Source organism: Scyliorhinus canicula, chromosome 7 (assembly GCF_902713615.1).
Source record: "Scyliorhinus canicula chromosome 7, sScyCan1.1, whole genome shotgun sequence".
Lineage (NCBI taxonomy): Eukaryota > Metazoa > Chordata > Chondrichthyes > Carcharhiniformes > Scyliorhinidae > Scyliorhinus > Scyliorhinus canicula.
In genome coordinates, this window is record NC_052152.1 from 88,939,812 (window position 1) to 88,954,720 (window position 14,909).

Genomic DNA, 14,909 nt, shown 5'->3' on the forward strand with positions numbered 1-14,909 from the left:
CCCCTTACTGTCAGCTTAGTGATTTTTCAACTGAGGTTCCCTTGTTAGTTTAAAGGAAAGATCCAGGAGGATGATTCAGTCAAACAGGTTTACAAGCTTCAGAGTTATGGCCCGAATTTTTACCATGTCAGGTTGACTTGGCAGCCTGTTAAAAATGGTGGATGGGTCCAGATTCTGGGATTCCCAGCTGCAAGGGTGCCTTTAAAGGGTGGGGGCTGCTTCCTGTCAGAAGCCTGAATCCAGCACTCCGGGCCTGGCTGGCTCCATTATGAAGACAGATATCTCCTTCTTCTCTGTAATTTTCATGGAGTTTTGGAAAACTCCTGGTTCGTGGTCCCTTATTTATGAAATCTAGTGAGGGGACCTTTAAAAAAGTAAGTTTTTAAAGGGGACAAAGTAGGTGATGGAAGGGAGACAAGAGGCATGAGGTGGGATGGATGGTACATGGGGAGCGTTCAGAGAGTGAGGTCTGGAGAGCCTGTGTGTTATTTTTTTCCCACTAGTACAAAGTCTTGCGGCATTGATATCGGCCTTTTAAATAGCCCACCTGGGCACCAGGCAGCCCGTGGCTGCGTCCACACATCCTCCCAGGTCAGATGGCCTGACTGCTGCTCACACCCGGTCCCGGCAATGAAGATCCCGCCTTGGCAGTTGTGGCCTCTTTTTGGTATTAATAACTCTTCCTGGTATTTCTCTACAGACTTTTCCTAACAGATGCTCTATCAAGAAAGCCACCTGATCGTTCTCATGAGGCAGCTAATTGCCACAACCATCTGCACATCCTTGACTTTTCCAGTCTCCCTCCCAATGCTTGCTTCCGGTTGGTAATTAGAAAACAAGTTAAATAGGGATTTCTGGTGATGGGGATGTGCTGAGTGGACGCAGGAAAGATGGTTCTTCTCTGGGAACTCAGAAAATCAGCACTTTCAGCACGATAATAAGCCACTAAAACTGTTGAAATCCCTCCCCCATCCTCGTCCAAGACCACCACAAGTACCAAGAAATGCCCAGGAATAACTCTAGGACCCGAAAGGATGGTAGAACTAGCAAAAGCTGAGAGAGCAGGAACGGGACATGGACGAGCACGTGGGACGAGTCGGAGCCGGCCACACCAGAGCAGGCTGGGTCGTCAGGGCTCCTGATTCAGGAGCTACGAAAACATAGGAATGCCATCAAGTTCGAAATGATGCCAACAGTGAAGGTGGTGGTCGCCGAAGCCCCGGCCCCTCTTCAAGGTGCTGGTGGAAAAGGCAGATCAATGGTTGAAGGCACAAGATGCGACAATAGACCTGGAGAAAGTGGCGACCAACCAGAGCGACCGGATCGCCTCCTTGGAGACAGAAATGGTAAGGATGGTGATGATTCAAGGGACATTGAAGGGGAAGGTCAAGGACCAGGAGAACCTGTCACGCCGCCAAACCTCCACATCGTAGGTCTGCCGGGGGGTATCGAAGGCAGGAACCTCAAAGAATATGTGGCCCAGATTCTGGGTAAACTGGTCGGGAGGGAGAACTCTCCCAAACCTCCGGAGATAGACAGAGCCAACTGGTCACTCAGGCCAAAGCTTAAAGCGGGAGAACAACCAAGGACCAACAGAGAGAAATGTCACCGTCACCAGGATCGGCGAGGATTCTAAACTGGGGAAAGCACCCACCGTCCTGCCAGTGAGAAGGCCACTCGATCAGAGTGTACCTGGGCATTGAAGCACCACGCTGAATTTAATGCAGCCAAGCCCTTTACAAGAGAGGGTACGGTTTGGAATGCTGTGGGTAACCTCCCAGGGGAAGGCATACTATTTCACCTCACCAGCCAAGGCTGGCAGGTTTGTGCACAGATCTGCCTCTTTTTCAACTTAATTTTGAGTCCCAGGAAGATCTGAAAGGTCTGAGGGCTGATGTCATCTTCTACCAGGAGACACACCTGAGGGAGAAGGACTGACTGCGGGGAAGATCAAGTTGGGTGGGTCAGATATACCAATTGTGTTACGGTACGAGAGTGATTGCCATATTGCTAAACAAGAGGACAACCTTCACGCCGACAAAGACAGTTACGAACCCAGTGGGACAGTATGTCATGGTTAGTAGTGTCCTGGAAGGGGTACCAGTGGTCCTTGTAAACGTGTTCGCTCCCAACTGGGGCAACACAGAATTCATGAAGAAAATCATGGCAGAAATCCCAACATAGACACACACTGACTCATCATGGGGCGGGGGTGGACTTTAACGGTGTACAGGACCCACGGAAAAGCCAGATACCATCTCTAATTGGGGAAACTAATAACAAAAATGGCAAGAGAGCTGAACGCCTTCATGGAGCAGACTACACGTTTTGGGAGGCGCTGAAGGTGGTGATCAGGGAAAAGTATTGCATTCAAGGCACGCAGAGACAGGAAGGAAAGGGAAGCCAGGCAACAACTGGTTGACTCCACACTGGAGGTGGACCGCCGTGGAACAAGTGTCTAAAGGAAAAATATAACAAATGGAGACATGTTCTCCACCAAGAAAGCAGTGCACCAGCTCCTCCAGAAACAGGGGACCATTTACAAGCATGGAGATAAAGCCAGCCGCCAGCTGTCTCTCCTGCGGAGGAAGCAGGCAACCACAAAGGAAATAGTTTGGTTCAAAGACATGTGTGGCAAGCTAGTCGCATCACCTGAAGAAATCAACACCTTTGATGTACACCTCTGAGCCCCTGGAGGGGGACTCAAAGATGAAGCAGTTCCTCAACGAACTGGACATGTTGGTCATGGCGGAAGATAGGAGATGGGGCCTGGAAGTCCCATCAGAACTGAGGGAAGTATCAGGCGGCACAGTGGCGCAGTGATTAGCACTGCCACCTCACGCCGCTAAGAACCGGGGTTTGATCCCAGATTACTGTCCGTGTCTGCATGGGTCTAGGGACCACAACCCAAAAATGTGCAGAGTTATTCAATTGGCCACACCAAATTGCCCCTTAAAAATACAAAAAGAACTGAGGGAAGTCATGGAGAGTATCAACTCCATGCACGAGGGGAAGTCACTGGGGCCAGATGGATTCCCAGCGGACTTCTACAAAACAATTTGCGTCAACAGTGGCCCCGCACTTGCAGATGTTCGCAGACTCACGAGTAAGGGGCACCGGCCACCAACGCTGGCCCAAGCCTCAATATCGCTGATACAGAAAAAGACAAAGACTCGACAGAACGCATACCCATCTCACTCCTAAACGCCGAAGCAAATATCCTGGCAAAGGCCGTGGCGAGGAGATGGCGAGCTCCAAAAGTAGTTGCAGACGGGCTTTGTCAAGAGTAGGCAGCTAACAGCGAACAGCAGGCGCCTGCTGCATGTAATAATGACCCCATCTGGGGAGAGAACATCAGAAATGATCAACTCCCTAGACACAGAAAAGGCCTTCAACAGAGTCGAATTGAAGTACTGGAACAGTTTGGGTTCGGACCAGGGTTCACCTCCTGGGTGAAACTACTGTACAGTGCTACCATAGCAAGCGTACGGACAAACACCACTAGCTCTAGATACTTCTGACTGCACAGAGGAATGAGACTGGGGTGCCCTCTGTCCCCACTGTTTGCCCTGGCATTCGAGCAACTTGGCCATCCTCAGAACGGCTAAGGGGTGGAGAGGTATCCAAAGGTGAGACTAGAGTCTCACTCTATGTGGATGACCTGCTCCTCTACGCCTCAAACCCCGGGCCAGCATGGAAAGGATAATGGAACTCAGAAAATACAACAACATATAGATAGATTGGAGAGTTGGGCAGAGTTCAATCCAGGCAAATGCGAGGTGATGCATTTTGGAAGATCAAATTCAAGAGCGGACTATATGGTCAATGGAAGGGTCCTGGGGAAAATTGATGTACAGAGAGATCTGGGAGTTCAGGTCCATTGTACCCTGAAGGTGGCAACGTAAGTTGATAGAGTGGTCAAGAAGGCATACAGCATGCTTGCCTTCATCGGACGGGGTATTGAGTACAAGAGTCGGCAGGTCATGTTACAGTTGTATAGGACTTTGGTTCGGCCACATTTGGAATACTACGTGCAGTTCTGGTCACCACATCACCAGAAGGATGTGGATGCTTTGGAGAGTGCAGAGGAGGTTCACCAGGATGTTTCCTGGTATCGAGGGGGCTAGCTATGAAGAAAGGTTGAGTAGATTAGGATTGTTTTCATTGGAAAGACAGAGGTTGAGGGGGGACCTGATTGAGGTCTACAAAATGATAAGAGGTATGGACAGGGTGGATAGCAACAAGCTTTTTCCAAGAGTGGGGGTGTCAGTTACAAGGGGGTCACGATTTCAAAGTGAGAGCGGGAAAGTTTAAGGGAGATGTGCGTGGAAAGTTTTTTACGCAGAGGGTGGTGGGTGCCTGGATTGCTTTACCAGCGGAGATGGTAGAGGCGGGCACGATAGCATCATTTAAGAGGCATCTAGATGGGTATATGAACGGGTGGGAACAGAGGGAAGTAGACCTTGGAAAATAGGAGACAGGTTTAGATAAAGGATCTGGATCGGCACAGGCTGAGAGGGCCGAAGGGCCTGTTCCTGTGCTGTAATTTTCTTTGTTCTTTGTTCTAAAGCAGTTCGGAACCTACTCAGGTTGCAAGCTGAACCTGGAGAGCGAGATCTTCCCTGTGAACCCGCAGCGGGCAGGGCAGAGCTGGGGGGAATGCTGTTAAAACGGGCCCAGACTAAATTCCACTACCTGGGGATCCAAATAAACCACAACTGGACACAAAATCATAATGCTTCCTTACGAGTCTGGTGGAGGAAGTCAAAAAGGATCTGCCGAGGTGGGTGCACTCCCACTCTCATAGACGATCAAAATAAACATGCTGCCCAGGTTCCACTTCATGTTTGATCCATCCAAAGACTTTTTTCAATGCAGTTGAGTTTAATCATGGCGTTTGTGTGTGTGTGGGGGGGGGGGGGCAGGGGAGAATCCCAGGATCCAAAAGGAGGAGAAATGTTTGACGCCTGGCCCTCCCGAAACGACAGTTCTACCACTAGGTGGCTTCAGCAGTAAGAGCACGGGGATTGGTCAAGGACCCAGGAGCAAAATCAGTGAGGATGGAGGAACCCACGCAACCACCGGCCAAATATTCGAGTAGCCCAGTGGTAGAACTGCTCCGGACGTGGTATAAATTGAGGCAGCATTTCGGTCTAGCCAAAGTGTTAACAATGGCCCCCATCTGCAACAACCACACATTCACTCCTGCAATCGTGGCCGCCTCCTTCAAAAGGTGGAGACAGGACGAAGGGACTTTGACAGTTAGGACATGTACAAGAATAGTAGAGTAGCAACCCTGGGGGAACACACGGAAATGTTCCAGCTCCTGAAAGGAAACGACCCGAGACTTAGTCAGGTCAAAAACTTCCTCCACAAAGGAACGACATACCCCCAGATACCAGGACATTCACTGGTATAACGACTGCTGGATGCAGGCGACCTGAGGGGGGTGATGAAGAACTGTTCAGACATGCATCAGAGACTTTTGGAAGAGGTACGCTCACCCCTGAACAAGACAAGGAAAAAATGGGAGGAGAAACTAGACATGGAGATAAGGGGAGGATTCTGGATCGAAGCGCTGAACATGGCAAATTTCACCTCCTCATGCGCAGAACCCGAATAAGCGGGTTGTCTCCAGAGGTGGAGGACATATGCGAACGATGCCAGGGAGGCCCAGCCAACCACACCCACATGTTCTGATCCTGCTAGATAATATACGTCCTTCTTTGAGGCAATGATCAGGGTTGTAGTGCGAGGGTGGAGCCCAAAGGTGGCAGCCTTCAGGGTATCAGATCAGCCAGAACTCTTCATGGGGTGGAGGCGGACCTCCTAACTTTTGCCTCCCTGATCGCCCACCAGGGAATCCTGCTCGGCTGGCAATCAGCAGCACCACCCAAGGCTGCAGACTGGCTGTTTCACCTGGTGGAATTTCTCAGGCTGGAGAAAATAAAATTCACCATCCGTGAATCGGTAAAGAGAAATAGCCAATCTATTACATATATGATATTTCTCCAGGGAATTGATCTTCAATTCCCGGAGACTCCAGGCCCACCCTGGAGAGTTGGCAACCCAGTTTCTAAGACCGCCACCTACCGGCGGGATTGCAACGGATCTACCTCCCAGATCCCCACCTCATTTCCAAATTTCAACCCACCTGCTCCGATCCGGCATCCCCTTCTGCCTCGCCCCCTCGCCGCCTGAATGAGAAGTGGGCGGTGTCGCGCTGCCGGAAACTCCCCGGCCCGGCCCGTTGCCCCGAATAACCGCGCCTCTCGCTCCCAACTCTGACTGTCCTCCCCCAGGAAACAAGGAGCGGCAGTAAAAGGGCCGGAGAAACACTTCCTTCCTAAGTACATAAGCAGCTCCTGGTTCATGGAGGGGAACTATTGCTCGGTCTAAATATGTGAGAATATAGTTGACGTTGACAGTTTTCACGTTTATTTGCAGTAAATTCCTTTGTCAAACTCATAAATGGTCTTCAACAAAACTGGCTTTATTTTTAATCTAATTTTACATGTTAAATACTTAAGTGCAATTTTGAAACAAAAATGTTGCAAAAAGAATAGTCAAACTGATCCTTAAAGCAATGTTGATATTGTTCTTTAATTTTTTTAATTCCTTTTTCACAGCTCCAGTAGGAGACCGAATCTCTGGCAGGTTTTCAATTGTGAGACAGTAGTTTGTGCCTGGGTGGTTATCTCTGTGTTAACATTGCCTGGCATGGCACAGTCGAGGTAACTTTGAGTAAGGTGACAGAATTATGGTAGGCATAGACTGTTATATTACGTGATCGTAATACATCATTACTCTTTGCTTTACTTCCAGAATAGTCTGATGGTTCGATTTCAATGAAACTACCAATCTTCAATTTAAAGCAAATAACATTTAATGAATAACGAATATAAATACTAATGAGTTTGTTCACTCTACAGAACTATAACTGATGATAAAGTAAATCAGGAGAAGTATTAACTATGCGCAACTACACGTACCAACTAAGCTATCTCTCCAACACTCTGCTGTCTAGTCACTCCTGGTTCAAAGAGAGGGAGGCTCTTCTAGGTTTAGTTTATATACCTGAATCTAGTGCTGCCATCTAGTGGGTGTCTAACACTATGATGAATTTGTTAACCCTTCATATACCATCAGATATACAGATCACTACATAGACTTCACCATATGCTTGACAAGTGTACAACACTAGCATCTGCCCAGCAATTTGTTAAATTGCCCATGTATCCTGATATATTATTACTGGGCGGCGAATGTGGAGAAGGTACGGAGCTGGGCCAGAGGGGTTGACCTCCAATGGGTCAGAATGGAGGAGAGTTTGGGAAGGGGGTCGGGATTGAAGGCGATAGCGACAGCGCAGCTCCCATTGGCCCCGGGGAGATACTTAGGGAGTTCGGTTGAAATAGCTTTGTTCAGAATTTGGAGGCACCAAAGTATTTGAAAGCAAAGTTCCACTGAGACATAGCATAGGCAACAAGATCACTGGTTAAATAGACATGGCAAAAAGAAAATAGGTAATTGTGGATTAGGCCAGAATCTTTAAGCTGTTAGATCGTCCTTGTGCTTGAATGAGCTGTAATAAAGAATAATTGTATTCATAGAAAATGCCGGCTTGGGTAACAGACTGGAATGGCTGATGTCCCGATAATTAGGTTTCACCTTGAGTTCAAAAATTTATATACCTGGTGTTTTTGAAGACTTCTTAAAGTGGAGAGGATCTCCAAGAAGATCACGCATATAGACACTGACATTGAGTTTCTACAAAGATGCAAGAAAGCAGACAAGATAAAGACTTAATTACCTGCAAATGCTCGCATTCAATGCATTGTCTTGCATCTTTGACTTTGTCTATATCTATGTTTCTGGAACATACCTCTTCATTCATCTGAGGAAGGACTAGTGCTCCGAAAGCTAGTGCTTGAAACAAACCTGTTGGACTTTAACCTGGTGTTGTAAGACTTCTTACAGTATTCATGAAGTAGCATAAACTGATGAACATGCAAACATTGTTGCTATGTCATTGCTACAGTTGCCTTCTGACAAGTAAGTTCCTTGGAAAAGTATAAATCAAAACTTCCACAGCCTCTTTCGTTAATATTTTGTTGCTTTTGAGCACCAACCATGAGTGCTCACAAGAAACTTTGTAGAACTAACGTGATTGAGGAAGGGATTTCATCACCACACACACACAGTAAATAGAGAGACCCAAAACAAAATCCTGAAGGATACCACTGCCCAATTACTCCAAGAAAACTACCCTTGAAACGCTTACTCAGTTTTTCCCTTCTAAATCATTTTTAATACAGTTTTGAATATTCCACTGGTGCCAGTTCCTTTAATAATCTACCCCTTAGTACCTTGTTAAAGGCTTTCCTAAAGTCCATGTATACTGCATCCACTGAATTTCCCATCCGTTACTTCCTGAACCAATTATGAATAATAATAATTAATAGTGTGAATAATAATTCAACAACAAACAATTTTCAATTCTATTTTTTTATCTTCCAAAACATAAAAGACAATAGAGCAGAGTAATAGTCAGAAGTTGTATTTTAGGCAACATAGGTAAAAGGAAACTAAAAATTGTGAATTTATTAAACTCGGAGAAAGAAATAAGATACATGTGAGTAAACATTACAGCTGAAGATGCATGAGTGCAGTGTCATAAGCATTGAACTTTAAAAGACAGCAATGTAAAAGTAAATAGAAAATTCTAGATAAGCGCCTTAGCTTGGAGATCTGCCCATGTGGTCTAGTTGTGATGGGCAGAAAAACTCAAATAGAAATCCATTTGGTGGGGTGGGGTGGGGGGGGCGAGGGGGGTGGTTGCTTAAAGGTTTAACATCTTTTCACAGCGTCTCACAAAAAGGACAGCTGCTGTTTGAGCCACAGAAACAAAGAAGGTTTGGCTGTGGCTGTGGGCGGCACGGTGGCACAGTGGTTAGCATTGCTGCCTACGGCGCTGAGGACCCGGGTTCGAATCCCGGCCCTGGGTCACTGTCTGTGAGGAGTTTGCACATTCTCCCCGTGTCTGCGTGGGTTTCACCCCCACAACCCAAAGATGTGCAGGTTAGGTGGATTGGCCACGTTAAATTGCCCCTTAATTGGAAAAAATGAATTGGATATTCTAAATTTATAAAAAAAAAAAAAAAAAACTACTGGGGCCTCACGGTAGCATGGTGGTTAGCATCAATGCTTCACAGCTCCAGGGTCCCAGGTTCGATTCCCGGCTGGGTCACTGTCTGTGTGGAGTCTGCACGTCCTCCCCGTGTGTGCGTGGGTTTCCTCCGGGTGCTCCGGTTTCCTCCCACCGTCCAAAGATGTGCGGGTTAGGTGGATTGGCCATGCTAAATTGCCCGTAGTGTAAGGTTAATGGGGGAATTGTTGGGTTACGGGTTACGTAGGTTTAAGTGGGATGATCATTGTTCGGCACAACATCGAGGGCCGAAGGGCCTGTTCTGTGCTGTACTGTTCTGTTCTGTTCTGTTCTGTTCTGTTCTGAAATGTCGAGTATTAATAACCAAGCAGGATGATTGTAAGAGTTTGGTTTCTGTTCAGATGGGTCCTCCCAGACACACTCTGGTGGTAGTCTTAAATGGACAAAATACACAATGTAAGTTTTCAATACATAACATCCTTCCGCTTCTTGGAAACATAGAAATAAGAAGCATAGCGTGTTTCAATGGTTTATTTTCAAAATGTAAACAATAAACTTAAGCAAAACTTGAACATACGTTCAACTTCACCAGTAATCCTATCACATATTATTTTCTTTTAAAATATTTTCATTCAAGGTATTTTGCATATATACATAGAAATATCAGAAAACCACAGATACAAAAAACGCAAGCCCACAATTCAGCAGGGGCATGGGAATCTGGATTGTAGTTTTGGGGTACTGGAGATTGAGAGTATAGAGGTCAGGAGCACAGATTTGACTTCGCAGGAGGGTGCCAGTGTTCAGGTAGGTGGTTTGAAATGTGTCTACTTCAATGCCAGGAGTATACGAAATAAGGTAGGGGAACTGGCAGCATGGGTTGATACCTGGGACTTCGATGTGGCCATTTCAGAGACACAGATAGAGCAGGGACAGGAATGGTTGTTGCAGGTTCCGGGGTTTAGGTGTTTTAGTAAGCTCAGAGAAGGGGGCAAAAGAAGGGGCGGCGTGGCGCTGCTGTCAAGGACAGTATTACGGTGGTGGAAAGGATGCTAGATGGGGACTCTTCTTCCGAGGTAGTATGGACTGAGGTTAGAAACAGGAAAGGAGAGGTCACCCTGTTGGGAGTTTTCTATAGGCCACCTAATAGTTCTAGGGATGTAGAGGAAAGGATGGCGAAGATGATTCTGGAAAAGGGCGAAAGTAACAGGGTAGTTGTTATGGGAGATTTTAACTTTCCAAATATTGACTGTAAAAGATATAGTTCGAGTACATTAGATGGGTCGTTCTTTGTACAATGTGTGCAGGAGGGTTTCCTGACACAATATGTTGACAGGCCAACAAGAGGCGAGGCCACATTGGATTTGGTTTTGGGTAATGAACCAGGCCAGGTGTTAGATCTGGAGGTAGGTGAGCACTTTGGAGACAGCGACCACAATTCGGTGACCTTTACGTTAGTGATGGAAAGGGATAAGTATACCCCGCAGGGCAAGAGTTATAGCTGGGGGAAGTAGGCTGCAAGGGTTGGGCACACTGGATATGTGGAGCTTGTTCAAGGAACAGCTATTGCGTGTTCTTGATAAGTACGTACCATCAGGCAGGAAGGAAGGGGTAGAGCGAGGGAACCGTGGGGTACCAAAGAAGTGGAATCTCTTATTAAGAGGAAGAAGGAGGCCTATGTGAAGATGAGGCGTGAAGTTTCAGTTGGGGCGCTTGATAGTTACAAGGAAGCGAGGAAGGATCTAAAGAGAGAGCTAAGACGAGCAAGGAGGGGACATGAGAAGTCTTTGGCAGGTAGGATCAAGGAAAACCCAAAAGCTTTCTATAGGTATGTCAGGAATAAAAGAATGACTAGGGTAAGAGTAGGGCCAGTCAAGGACAGTGGTGGGAAGTTGTGTGTGGAGGCTGAGGAGATAAGCGAGATACTAAATGAATACTTTTCGTCAGTATTCACTCGGGAAAAAGATAATTTTGTGGAGGAGAATGCTGAGACCCAGGCTATTAGAATAGATGGCATTGAGGTGCGTAGGGAAGAAGTGTTGGCAATTCTGGACAAGGTGAAAATATAGAACATAGAACATAGAACACTACAGCGCAGTACGGGCCCTTCGGCCCTCGATGTTGCGCCGACCTGTGAAACCATCTGAAGCCTATCTGACCTACACTATTCCATTTTCATCCATATGTCTATCCAGTGACCACTTAAATGCCCTTAAAGTTGGCGAGTCTACTACTGTTGCAGGATAGATAAGTCCCCGGGGCCTGATGGGATTTATCCTAGGATTCTCTGGGAAGCCAGGGAAGAGATTGCTGAGCCTTTGGCTTTGATTGTTATGTCATCATTGGCTACAGGAATAGTGCCAGAGGACTGGAGGATAGCAAATGTGGTCCCTTTGTTCAAGAAGGGGAGTAGAGATAACCCCGGTAACTATAGGCCGGTGAGCCTCACGTCTGTTGTGGGTAAAGTCTTGGAGAGGATTATAAGACATACGATTTATAATCATCTACATAGGAATAATATGATTAGGGATAGTCAGCATGGTTTTGTGAAGGGTAGGTCATGCCTCACAAACCTTATCGAGTTCTTTGAGAAGGTGACTGGACAGGTAGACGAGGGTAGAGCAGTTGATGTGGTGTATATGGATTTCAGTAAAGCGTTTGATAAGGTTCCCCACGGTCGGCTATTGCAGAAAATATGGAGGCTGAGGATTGAGGGCGATTCAGAGATGTGGATCAGAAATTGGCTAGTTGAAAGAAGACAGAGGGCGGTGGTTGATGGCAAATGTTCAGAATGGAGTTCAGTTACGAGTGGCGTACCACAAGGATCTGTTCTGGGGCCGTTGCTGTTTGTCATTTTTATAAATGACCTAGAAGAGGGCACAGAAGGTTGGGTGAGTAAATTTACAGACAACACTAAAGTCGGTGGAGTTGTAGACAGTGTGGAAGGATGTTGCAGGTTACAGAGGGACATAGATAAGCTGCAGTGCTGGGCTGAGAGGTGGCAAATGGAGTTTAATGTAGAGAAGTGTGAGGTGATTCACTTTGGAAAGAATAACAGGAATGCGGAATATTTGGCTAATGGTAAAATTCTTGGTAGTGTGGATGAGCAGAGGGATCTCGGTGTCCATGTACATAGATCCCTGAAAGTTGCCACCCAGGTTGATAGGGTTGTGAAGAAGGCCTATGGTGTGTTGGCCTTTATTGGTAGAGGGATTGAGTTCCGGAGCCATGAGGTCATGTTGCAGCTGTACAAAACTCTGGTACGGCCACATTTGGAGTATTGCGTACAGTTCTGGTCGCCTCATTATAGGAAGGACGTGGAAGCTTTGGAACGTGTGCAGAGGAGATTTACCAGGATGTTGCCTGGTATGGAGGGAAAATCTTATGAGGAAAGGCTGATGGACTTAAGGTTGTTTTCGTTAGAGAGAATAAGGTTAAGAGGTGACTTAATAGAGGCATACAAAATGATCAGAGGGTGTGATGATCGGAATACCTTGCCCCTTTAAGAGGCTTGTGATGATCGGAATACATTGCCCCTTTAAGAGGCTTGGAACCCTGGGGACTCCGCCTCTGGCTATGCCCCCTGGGAAACAGTACTTAAGATGAGACTCCATTTTGCGAGCACACTTCTCATGGAGGCTGCCATTGTTCACTGCTTATTAAAGCCTTTGATTACTGACCTAACTTTCGTGTCGTAATTGAGAGTGCCTCAATTTAATAAGCAGTGCACATCAAGATGGACAGCGGTCTGAAACCAGAGAGACTCAACCTGGAAGGCAGGACGCCTGAAGCCTCGGAAATCTTTAAACATTGGCTCCGGTGTTTTGAGGATTATTTGGACTCTTCACCGTCTGATGTCGACAGCGCTCGCAAGCTGCGCTTCCTACATGGCCGGGTGAGCCACCGAATCTCTGCCATGATTGAAACCGCTACGACCTATGAGGCGGCGATCGAAATATTGAAGAAACGCTTCATAAAGACTACCAATGAGGTACATGCCAGGCATTTGCTCTCGACCTGCAGCCAGCGCTCCGGAGAAATGCTGGTCGAGTTCGTGGAAAGACTCACCGCGCTCGCGAGGAACTGCGACCACAAAGCAGTGACGGCTGAAGAACACAGGGACTTACACATTCGCGACGCCCTTGTGTCTGGCATCAGGTCATCGTACATCCGGCAGCGGCTCCTAGAAGACGGGGCGAAGGATCTCCAAGGCACGGTAACGCTCGGCTTTTCTCTCAAAACGGCCCACCGTAACCTCCGTACGTACTCCGCGGACCTTACGAATCCCTCTCGATCCCCTCCAGACTCTGCCACGCTACAGGCCTGTGCCTCGCGTCGATCCACTCACTCCGGGGGCTCCCCATGCTATTTCTGTGGGCAAGGCCAGCACCCACGTCAGCGTTGTCCGGCCCGATCCGCGACCTGCAACGACTGCGGGAAGAAAGGGCACTTCGCGAAAGTCTGCCTGGCTGGGCCCAAAGGCCACAAACAAAAGTCTCACCGGGCCCAGAAATCAAGCTCCCGGCCTCACAGACCCCGCAACGCGGCTGCACTGCGGCCAGACACGCCCACTTCTGACGCGTCATCGACCTCGTGCGAGTCATGGGAGCGGCCATCTTGGCGGCGGCCATCTTCGAAACCCGACACGTGCGACCGGCGGCGGCGGCCATCTTGTGACTCCGGGCGGCCATTTTGTGAGTTCGACTCTGACGGCCCGCACCTAGGAGCGATCACGCTTGATCAATCACGGCCGAAACACCTGCGAAACTCGATGATGCGGGTGCGAATCAACGGCCAAGACACTCCCTGCCTGTTCGACTCCGGGAGCACGGAGAGCTTTATCCACCCAGACACGGTAAGGCGCTGCTCCCTGCGCACCCATCCAGCCTCCCAAACTGTCGCCCTCGCCTCAGGGTCCCATTTGGTTCAAATCACGGGGTATTGCGTCGCTGACCTCACAATTCAAGGCGCGAAATACTCCCGTTTTAAACTGTACATTTTTCCTCAACTCTGCGCCCCCCTGCTGCTTGGCCTCGACTTTCAGTGCAGCCACCGGAGCCTGACACTGAAGTTCGGCGGACCCCTGCCCCCACTCTCAGTCTGCAGCCTGGCGACACTCAAAGTTGCGCTACCCCGCCTCTTCGCAAACCTCACTCCCGACTGTAAGCCCATCGCCACCAAGAGTCGCCGGTACAGTACCCAAGACTTGACTTTCATCAAGTCGGAGGTTCAGCGGCTACTGAAAGAGGGGGTCATAGAGGCCAGCAACAGCCCTTGGAGGGCCCAGGTATTAGTAGTCCGCTCCGGGGAAAAGCAACGCATGGTTGTGGATTATAGCCAGACAATAAACCGCTTCACACAACTCGATGCGTACCCACTTCCCCGAATAGCTGAAATGGTGACCCAAATTGCCCAGTATCGGGTATTCTCCACGGTTGACCTCAAATCGGCCTACCACCAACTCCCTATTCGCTCAGAGGACCGCCCCTACATGGCTTTTGAAGCAGCCGGTCGGCTGTTTCACTTCCTCAGGGTACCCTTTGGTGTTACAAACGGAGTCTCCGTTTTCCAGAGGGCGATGGATCAAATGGTGGACCAGTACGGCTTACGGGCGACCTTCCCGTACTTGGACAACATCACCATCTGCGGCCATGACCAGCAGGACCACGACGCAAACCTGAGGAAGTTCCTCCAGACTGCCCGGGCCCTCAACCTCACCTACAACGAAGAGAAATGCGTG

The 14,909-nt window shown here is 48.2% G+C and overlaps 1 protein-coding gene across 2 annotated transcripts in view; it reads right to left on the minus strand.

Annotated features, from left to right (window-relative positions):
- Positions 1-6,283, minus strand: part of gtpbp8 (GTP binding protein 8 (putative)) — a 29,832-nt gene extending 23,549 nt beyond the window's left edge. Inside the window, exon 1 of one of the 2 annotated variants that reach the window (XM_038802423.1) lies at positions 6,155-6,283. The gene's annotated coding sequence lies outside the window, so the exon portion shown is untranslated. The remainder of the gene's footprint in view (positions 1-6,154) is intronic. The other variant, XM_038802425.1, reaches the window with a different exon arrangement.
- Between the last annotated feature and the right edge of the window lie 8,626 nt (positions 6,284-14,909).